This window comes from Seriola dumerili, unplaced genomic scaffold (genome assembly GCF_002260705.1).
Source record: "Seriola dumerili isolate Sdu_G_001 unplaced genomic scaffold, Sdu_1.0 BDQW01000331.1, whole genome shotgun sequence".
Taxonomy (NCBI): Eukaryota; Metazoa; Chordata; class Actinopteri; order Carangiformes; family Carangidae; genus Seriola; species Seriola dumerili.
In genome coordinates, this window is record NW_019174586.1 from 2,403,058 (window position 1) to 2,413,283 (window position 10,226).

Here is a 10,226-nt window from a genome sequence, read left to right on the forward strand (position 1 = left end):
TTCTAATTATAAGTAGGAAGTTTATGGAAATAATGTGGACATCTGTATCTATGACCTTATATCAATATTGATGACAGTAAAGATTTTTTTTTTCTGGATATCACTTGTTTATTATTGAAATAGCCTGACAAAGAGGAGTAATTAGTCTGATCCAGCTAATTAAATACCTGACTACCACTACTACTAAAACCTGAAGGTACTACACATTGATGGAAAAATCTTTGAAAAGACCAAATGACAAATTCATAAGTCTAACTCACTGACTTACGATATTGCCAATAATTATTTAATACAAACTAAGATATTAAAGCGGATAGCTGCCACAATAAAAACGTAAGGATATAACCTCTGACAGCTGACAAATGTATATCATCCCAACAGTATCCATTTTGTCACATCACCCACCCCTAGTAAATGTAATTACATAGGCTTCAGCTGAATGGTTGCAGGAAACTTCTTAAAATCAATGGGGCAACTGTAGGCAGTTCAGTAACTTTGGCTGACTTATAACAATACTGGTGAAAACAAAGTTAACATAACAATGTTATACAACATAATAGGATATAGACATAGACAAGCTGAAGTGTGAGGCAGCACAAACATATGAGCAAACCTCACTTTTGCGGGTTATATCAGTGGGTTAAATGAACACCATTATAGATCCTGTCCCACGGGCTCAGTTCGATTGTCTCCTGTATGAGGACAAAGGTCCCGCTCTTTCAGCTGGTTCAGTGAGCACCCAGCTGTTACATCAGGCGTGATGCAAAATCAAACCACCATTCAGGAATTCATACATTCCTGCTCATGAGCCGTGATTCCATTATTCTGCAGCCAGACACTGAGGGAGACAAACTTATCCATAGGTAGATACACAGCTGGATACTTTCCTGAAACACTTGGAGATTTAGAGACTATTGTGAGTAAATGTTTTGAGTACTGAATACATCACCTAGCTTAGATCACATTCTCTATCCATTTTTTGTGGTCAGAATGGCTTTAAACAGCAGTAGATTATTGTGTGATCTGAAGTGATGATTTTTGCAGCTGATATCAACAGATAAGTTGCATCTTTATAGAGACAAATATTGTCAGAAAAAAAGCAGAGGAGCTGAGGGAACAGCTGAGTACCAACACGGACCACCATCAGCACCCCTTGTATAGCCAACCCAGCGAGGACGGCATCCACAGCCTACTGCCAGGCAAGAGACAGGTGATGGAGAAGTTCTTTAAGCCTGTTCACAGCCCCTCTGATATGGACGAGATCAAGCCGCGGAAGCACCACAACCACCATCATCACCTTCACCATCACCATCACCAAGACCCTCATTCACATAGGTAGGATACATTCTAGTATGCTTGGTTTATATGAATTTATAATGGGGTTTTAGCGGAAAAAAATTACATTCTGAAATTTGCCAACAAAGTAATCTGCTTTTTCTAATCAACCTCTCAGAATTAAAAATACAGATGCTGGTAGTGGTTATAAGTTCTAAGTGTGCAAAATTGCAGTTCCATATGTCCACTTATTGGTGCAGATACATCATTTAAGTTGTTGCTAATTTTCCTTTGCCCCTTTTTTCCCTTTGTTGTAGATACACAATGTTTGATGATACAGACAGAAATACAGATGATAGCCATGGGCACCCACGCCACCACCATCATGGTCACTATCTCCATGATAGCCCTCACCACGATGCCCACCATCATCATCAAGCACAGCAATTTCACCACAGCGAAGAGGATGACATACTTTTCAACCACCACACCCCTGTGACTCTCTCCAGGGCCTCCTCCTCTACCCTTTCTTCATCCTCTTCCTCCTCCTCTTCTTCCTCCTGGTACACAGAGGCGAGCGCAAATGATCCCTTCTCTCTTCGTCATGCTGAGCGGCCACAGCACTCCCTGTCTTGTTCCAACATCTCAGATGCACGCAGAGGTTTTCGGGAAGACGACAGCAGTGAGCCCATTGTCTTTGCCACAGTGAATCATGGCAAAAAAGGCAGTGTTTGTAGTGAGATACAGGCAAGCTCACAACAGAGGGGAAAGCAAGGTTTTGCTTCTCTTGACCGAGGTCACAGCAGAAGTGAAGAAGGCCTTCTGCAGAGTAATGAAAGTAATCTTGGAAGAGAAAAATCCAGGGCACCACACATGAACTATGGGCCTTTGTATAAGACAGCTAGTTTGAACCGAAGCTTGGCTTTCAGCGAGGAGGACATTCTGCTAGGGGTCTCCAGGGGCCCGAAGAGAGCAGTGTCCTCCAGCCAGCTACCCAGCAAAGGGATCCTCAAGAACAAGGAGCCTCATACTGACATTCGCAAGGCTAAGTCGATGGAAGTGCTGTCGCCAAGAGTTTCCAAAGAACAAGATCCGAGTGGACGGAAAGGGAAAGGGATCACTCAAGCTGAGATAGAGCAAGCCAGGTCAAATTTTGTGCAGGGAAAGGTGCAATTCTCAGCCTTTCTAGATGAGATAACAAAACAGGTTATAAGTGCATCGGACCTCACCATCTTGGGTGTGAACAATAATAAAACTACTGGAAAGACACCTTTCCCAGCCCCCAAAACACCAAGCCCAGTCAAACCTCAGCTCCCACCCAAGAAGCACAGAGAGAGCTCAGGAGAGGAAAGGGAGCAGCATCCGAAACAGCACAGCAGACAGGAGAAAGCAGCTCGCAGCAGCTCTCGAAAACCTTCAGTCTGCTCCAATCCGGACAAACTGATCTCATATGCAGCTAGGAACCACCATGGTAGCCCCCCGCCTCATTATCACCCCCAGTCTACCAGCCACAATACTCGCCATGGAAGCAGTCGTAAAGACAGGAGGCCATCGCCCACTGGAGGCTCTGTGTCAGGAGACAGACATGGCAGATGTGGCCCTCACCTTACTGACGGTACCAGCACCAGCCCTGAACCCAGCAAACCCAAACAACGCCACCACCGCAAACAGCAGCCCACTGCCTCACACAGTTCACATACCCAGCACTTCCACAAGCACCAACCTCAGCAAGTGCACCCAGGCTCTGGGCACAGAGGACCCACCAGCTCCCCTCCATCCTCAGCCCAGGGTGCAGGAGCAGGCCACGGATCCGAGTCTTCGTCCACCAAATCTGATTCATCCAAGGCCAGAGACACAGCCTCCACAGCTACCAGTTACAGTTCAGAGCAGAGTGGAAGACACCATTCGCAACATGTTGGGCACTCTAAACAACACAGGGTGAGTTTACTTTAATAGTGTTTTTGCTTTTTTTAATAGGGTAAAATACAATGAGACAGAAAAGACAGGAGTGACGAAAGGTTTAAGGCCTTAAATCCTGAAAATGAAATGTTGCTAGCACATCACACATACCTTATTTCAGCTGAGAAAAGTCAGGAGACATGGATCAAAACATGTTTCAGTTTAAAATAGAACAGAAGATAGAAGAAAAAAAGAAGAAAAAGATAGAAGATGAATCAAACTGTTATGATCATTTGAAATAGAGAATTTATTGCTTCAGGACATGTATATGGTGCAAATAAACCAAGAACAAACTATTTCAAACTCTGCTGCAAAACTACCTCTTTACATAACATATTTACCATTATAATGTCTATATTCTATATACTGTATTTTGCTATTAGTCATTCTCTTAAAAAAGAAATCCGGTGCATTAGATGAATCATCAGTCCAATTGTAAAACAAGTTAGTAATTGACCTAAAGGCATAGCACTGCAATGAAGGGACAGTATCACTGCATAGAAGGAACAGGATGAGCATAAGAAAGAGGGTTGCTCTTCTCTTGCAGAGGCAGTGCAGCTGAGTCACAGGCTGTGTGGGATGTGTCAAACTACGCATTGCAAGCTGAGTCATTCTTCAGCAATGCAGCAGATAATAGTCCTGTGCTTTTAGGGGAAACTCTCTTTGAAAATACCCGATTTATCAGTTTAAATGGTGTAATACTTTGTTTTCAAAGTGCTGCCCTGAGTCACTGTATGTTGTATGAATCAACTATGTAGACCGAGAGAGTTAACAACACACATCATACATCCACTGAGACAAATCTCTCACACTAGCAGCCAGCAGTATGTACAATGTGAGAATGAGTTGGTTGAATAAGAGCTAGTATCACGTTGCTCTTATGTAACAATCTGCTCAGGCTCATACACTTATGTACTAATAAACACACACAATATTACATAACAATCCCTTTTTCTGTGTTGCTTCTGTGTAGGGATGTGGTCTCACTTAGTTTGTCTGGTCAAGTAAATGTTCAGTGAAATCACACACACACACCCACACACACACACACACACACACACACACATATATATACATACACATAATAACAACCATACAAAGGGGAAGGTCCTGGCTACAGTTTAGCTTCACAGAACTAATCGATTCTCGCAGACTCCATTTCCGGACTCAGGACTGCCATAACTCAATAGTTTATTCAATCTGTCCTCAGCAGTGCATGCTGGGCCAGGCTCCAGCTCCCACAACACTAAACAGTAATAAGTGTATATAAAAAAAGTGGATGGATGGATGTGATGTCCTCATTCTTACTGTTTATTGATCTTTTTATATCTGTGCCTTTTCTCCTGTAGCACTAAGCCTGGAATAAGGCCTGAACTGCTAATGTTGCTGCAGATTTTACAGACTCAAATCAGCAACTTTTCAGTCAATTAATTTTATGTTCCCCTTTTCCCTTTAAATGGATTTGTTGGAGAGCTCCACTTTGCATCCTTAATTAGTGATTTGTTTTTTCGTTCTTTTGGACGCCGTCCAGCCCACTGGAATTCAAATGAAACACTGACTACAAGGCCGGGTGTTTAGGGAGTTTTCACAATCATATTGTATTGGTAATGAAGAAGGTGACACCCATTTTAGTCTTCAAGGACTATGTAGAAAACGTTTTATACAGTTCACAGAATGTGGATGTACACACTGGGAAATCAAAGCTGAAAGTCATTGTTTCATTTTCATTTCAACATCCTGGAGTACAGAGTCAAAACAAAACTGTCCAAATACTTACCGACTCCACTGTATGAAAAGTCAGCTACACTTATATCATATCCTAATGGACCTACTGTCTCCTGTATCTCATGACTATTATTCACTTCTCTCTTATCTCTCTTTAATTCTTTTTCTAGGACACACTGTGTGATGCTGACCATCTCCAGTAAGTGTCTTTTATACTTTCTTTGTGCCCATTTCACATTTGAATGCTTTTCATGCATTTTTCTCTGTCTCATTCTGCTCTCTGTCTATCTTGTGATGGTTATTGATCTCGTTAATGAGCATCCTCTCTCTCGCCACTCCTGTTTTAACAGGAAGAGGTGAAGAGTTATGGAACTTATTTACATAACCACCTCCAAAGGATATTTTACATTTAAACCACAAAACCTTAGTTCAGACCCAAATGTCATTGGACACCTCCCATATGTGATGTGTAATATACATGTTCATGCAGTTTTTCCAAACTATTCCTCTAATATAACTTTAGTTTCTTTGTTTGAAAAAAACAAAAAAACAAAAAAAATGACATGCTTAAATGCTGATTGTCAGTCCTCTATAATAGTGCTGGCATATGTAGCAGTAGTGTATTGTTTGTTTGAGAGTCAGATCCCCTTTTTCATTATCATTTTGCCTAAGCCCATTTGTAGACATACAGTTTGATATCAACATGACATAAAATGTGGAACCTCAAGTAAAAGAAAAACTGTCTGACCATGCATGGTGAATGGGTTTATAAAATGGAGGAGAAGGCCTTATTGATTTCAAACCTGCTATATATTTATGTAATATATTAACACAGCAAATTACGGCATTGGTCTTGATCCAAAAAGGCAAAACTTCCCATCCTCCCTGTGTGTTCAGGGCGCTGCAGGAGGAGAACGCAGATCTTCACCAGAACTTGCTGCAGACGGTGATTTGCATTGAGAGCCTAGAGGCAGAGTTGCAGAGGACCAGGGAGGAGCTCAGCCATGTCAAGGAGAAATATAAAAGGTCTGGAATTGTAAACAGAACAAATTTCAATATGCATGATGAATTAACATTGCATATACCCCTTTGCTTGTATACACAAAGAAATACTCAAAATTACATTGGACAGCGAAAACATTTCCACTACGTGTAGTCTGATGTAATACATGGAGGGTTGCGATCATATGAGAGGGTATTGCTGTGGTGTTTGCCCACAGAATGACTCCACAGTCACTGGTAATCAATAAAAGCCAACCTATGGCTTTACATAACAGTCTCTGTAAATGAATTGATCCATGGAACATATTGGATGACCAGAATAACACATACCCCCCCCCCCCCCACCCCCTGGATTTCTGGGTTGTGTGGTTTTGTTCTACTGTAACCCATTTTCCCCAACTGACAGAGACAGGGGGGACTCAAGGCATCTGTCTTTTCCCTTCAAACTCACCAGTGAGAACCTTGTTGTGACCCGGGTCTTGTCAGGCCTGTATTTATCCCCAAATGACTGCTTCAGCCCATCAGGCACATACCACACATTCTACAACCAACTGGAGCAACTGGAGTGAATGGTCACCTCACTCCAGGCTCCATTTTGGTGTCAGTTGTTTTAGGAGAGTCATTAGGAGAGTTTGTGATTGCCGCTTGCCCTGACGAACAACTGTCCTTATCTCTACATAAAGCTCAGGCAGAGAGAATGGAGTGAAAGGTGGTAAAATAATATGTCTTATGGCATTTCACTAAAATTATACAAAGTTTTATGGTTGTCTTTTTGTCCCTTTTGTGTTGTTACAGCCTTTTGGAGACCCATACTGGAACAAAGCAGGCCAATAACCTGCTGGGTGAACACCTTCACATAGCGGTGAGAATTCCATATGGAGATAAGGACGGGGCAGCCATGGGCAAAATAATAAAAGAGGGATCTTATCTTGTACCTGACACACTGCATTCACAACCCACAAGCTATTTTCATGCAAATGTGAACTCATTCTGTGTCTCTGTCTTGTCATGTATGTGTGTGTGTGTATGTGTGTGTGTGTGTGTGTGTGTGTGTGTGTGTGTGTGTGTGTGTGTGTGTGTGTGTGTGTGTGCAGTCAGAGAGCCTGAGCAGTGAAAGAAAGTACCTGCTAAACCGTGTGTCCCAGCTGAGCTCAGAGTTGGAGGACGCCCACAGGACCATTGCTGCCCTGGAGAACATCAATGTGAGCACAGTGCCATCTACTGGACGTACAGTAGATGTCAACAGAGGGATAACATTTTTACAAAATGAATCATTGAGAGGGATCCATTCCATTTATTCTCCATTGCATTGTGCAGTTTTATAGAGTAAACACACTCCACAATCAAACCCGCTTCAAATCAGCCCGTACTATGGTAAGACACTCGGTTTAAAGTGACTGTTATTAACATTTCTCATTGGAAAGCCAAAGAGCTCAGTCCCAAATATAAATGTCCTGGTTACATTTTTTTTTGCCTGTGGTCATTTAATATTGAGTATCTGCGGATCCTAAGTCAGGTTTTTTTTTTCTAATTAGCCTGTACTCGTCTTTTTTCCTTACAAATTACAGCTGCACAGAGCTTATGTAAACCACTAAAAACATTAAAAAAAGATTGAAAGAAGATTGGGAAAGCTATTTAAATTTGTTTACCAGAAGAATAGATCTACTTTAAGGAAAGTTGATCTACCTCACTCCATTCCTATATTCCTGATATTTTGTCTAGTACCCCATAGTGTTTTTTTAAAATAATATTTGGGGAAATTATTGTCAATGTGGACGTTCTGTTGGCAGGAACATTTTAAAAGAAGTCAGACAGTCTCTCCTGTACTGCAAGCTCAACAAAATACTGAAGTTTAAAGTGCAGTTTTCAATCAACAGCAGCACTTTACATGCCATATTTCATCTGTGACCTGTGTCCAGCGTTGTAATGGAGAATGCACTCCTCCCCTGAAATTACACTATAAATTAAACAACCTTCAGAAATGAGATCCTCCTCCTGTTTGTTTTGCATACATTGAAATCAGAGTTAATGTCTGCGTTTGGTGTCTCAACCTCAGGTACCATGCTTGATAAAGGATTTATTGGAGAAGCACTTCAGCTCAGCTGAGGCCATAAAGTTTCTGACAACCTCTGCTCCAATCAGCCATTCTGCCACCTCTCCGCAAGGGGACAGCAAATCCCACACTCCTAAAATGGAGGAAGCAGCTCATGATTGGTCGACAAAATCAGAGGCAGAGCCGCAGAGGGTCACAGCCTTCATGCCGTTTAAACAGGAGATACCAACAACAGGAACTGAAGCATGTCTCTCAAGTCGACATGAGTCGAGCCACAGCCCGCCTTTCTCTGTAGCTGATATCAGCACTGCTATCTATAAGAAAATGGCTGCTGGTTACGCTGCCAGACCACAACCTCTCTATCCCCAAAGCCAACAGCAGCCTCCCCTGGGCACTAACCACACTGACGCCCCTCCAAACCTCCAGCAGGCCCATGTGGGTGGTGACAGCTGGGGTGGGAAGGCAGGGGTACAGGTAACACTTCTGGAGAAGGACGTTGTGGATGTGACCTCCTTGTCAGCCCAGCAAATCCTGGATGATTTCATGCAGCAGCTGCACGCCCATAAGGAGGCGGGTGGAGGGACAGAGCCACAGAGTGGGCAGGAGTGGGTGGGAGGAGCAGAAGAAACAGGCAGAGGGAAAATTTCTTCCAACAATATGGCAGGATGAATCAATATTCTCATCTTATTGCATTGAAATATATATTTATTCATATATGTTATTGATATTTGATTCAAATATTGTTCCTCCAAAATGCTGTGGCTAAGGGAATGTTTTTGTGTTTTGTTCTTGTTGTTGCTGTTTTGGTTTGTATATTATGCACTTTTAGACTCTCATAAACCTGAATACAGGAAAATGAAGTTCTTGCATTGCCAGTACAAGACACAGAAAAGACCAATATTTATACTGAAAGGAAAAACGTTCATTTTTGCAGCAACAGCATCAACGAAACCTGCAGCACAGCAATTGAATATTAAAAAAACATGCAGTCATAGAATACATTTTATTATAGTACCCAATTTCAAAGTATGCTTTATAAATGTCTTTCTTTTTTGGGGGGGACTTTTTATGCCTTTATGATAGCTCAGTAGAGAGAGAGACAGGAAATGGGGAGGCAGAGAGAGGGGGAATGACACGCAGTAAAGGGCCTTCCAATGCGGGATTCGAACCGGGGCCAACTGCAGCGAGGACTGTAGCCTCTACATATGGGGCGCCTGCTCTACCCACTGCGCCACTCGACGCCCCATAACTGTCTTTCTGTTTAAGTGATATTTGTAATAATGTGTCATTTAGTCTTTACTGTTCCCTTGTCATTTTCTCCCAAATTAACGAAGAGCATGTTGATCACATACAATGTTATCTGTGACATTCACTACAGGGCCACTATTGACAACAAGGAGTGTCAGAATATGGCTTCTGTGTTTAATAGCCATTATTGTAGAGAGAAGAAATGAAAAGCAAATCCAGTGTTATCTTTGATAAAAGACATCACTGACATTGATGGAAATAGTTTAAACAGCTCTTCATTCAGTGGGGAGCTCACCAGTTGATCTTATTAGTAAAATGAAAGACAAAGGTTCTAAAAGTACAAGACCTCAACAACTTCTGTAATTGTATACTTACAATAAGAATAACAGGGCTGAGGTCAGCGTACAGGATTATTCAGTAACCAACCTCTTATCAGGGTAGTTCTTCTCTGAATGTGATTTTATGTTTAATGGCCGTGCTATCAATTCATATAATTCAATACATGCCTGGTGAGTGACAAAGAGTGATATAGCCTTTTCAAATCCAGAACTGTGTTGAGAGAGCCACTTACTCTCTTTTCACACACTCCAGTGAGTTCACAATAGTCATCTTTCAACAGCAGCCTGTTGTACCATCAATATCAGTGTTAATGAGAAACAGTTTATTTCTGCACAGAAATAACCTCATTTGTTTCCTAACCATTGTTCATTTTAACAGTTGTACTTCATACTTGTGAAGAACAACTCTTGAGCTTTAGGAAGCAGATTGGTTACTGATTTTCAGAACACACCAAAGAAAACTGCTCATACACTGATATGAAGTTACAATAAAAAAAAAAATCATTCACTTATTTGTTAGAAAAATAATTTTAAGTGAGCAAAAAAAAAAAAAAAAAATATATATATAGAATTTAATATTACTCTACATGTGTGTAAATGTTTATTTTATCTGTGTATGTGTATAT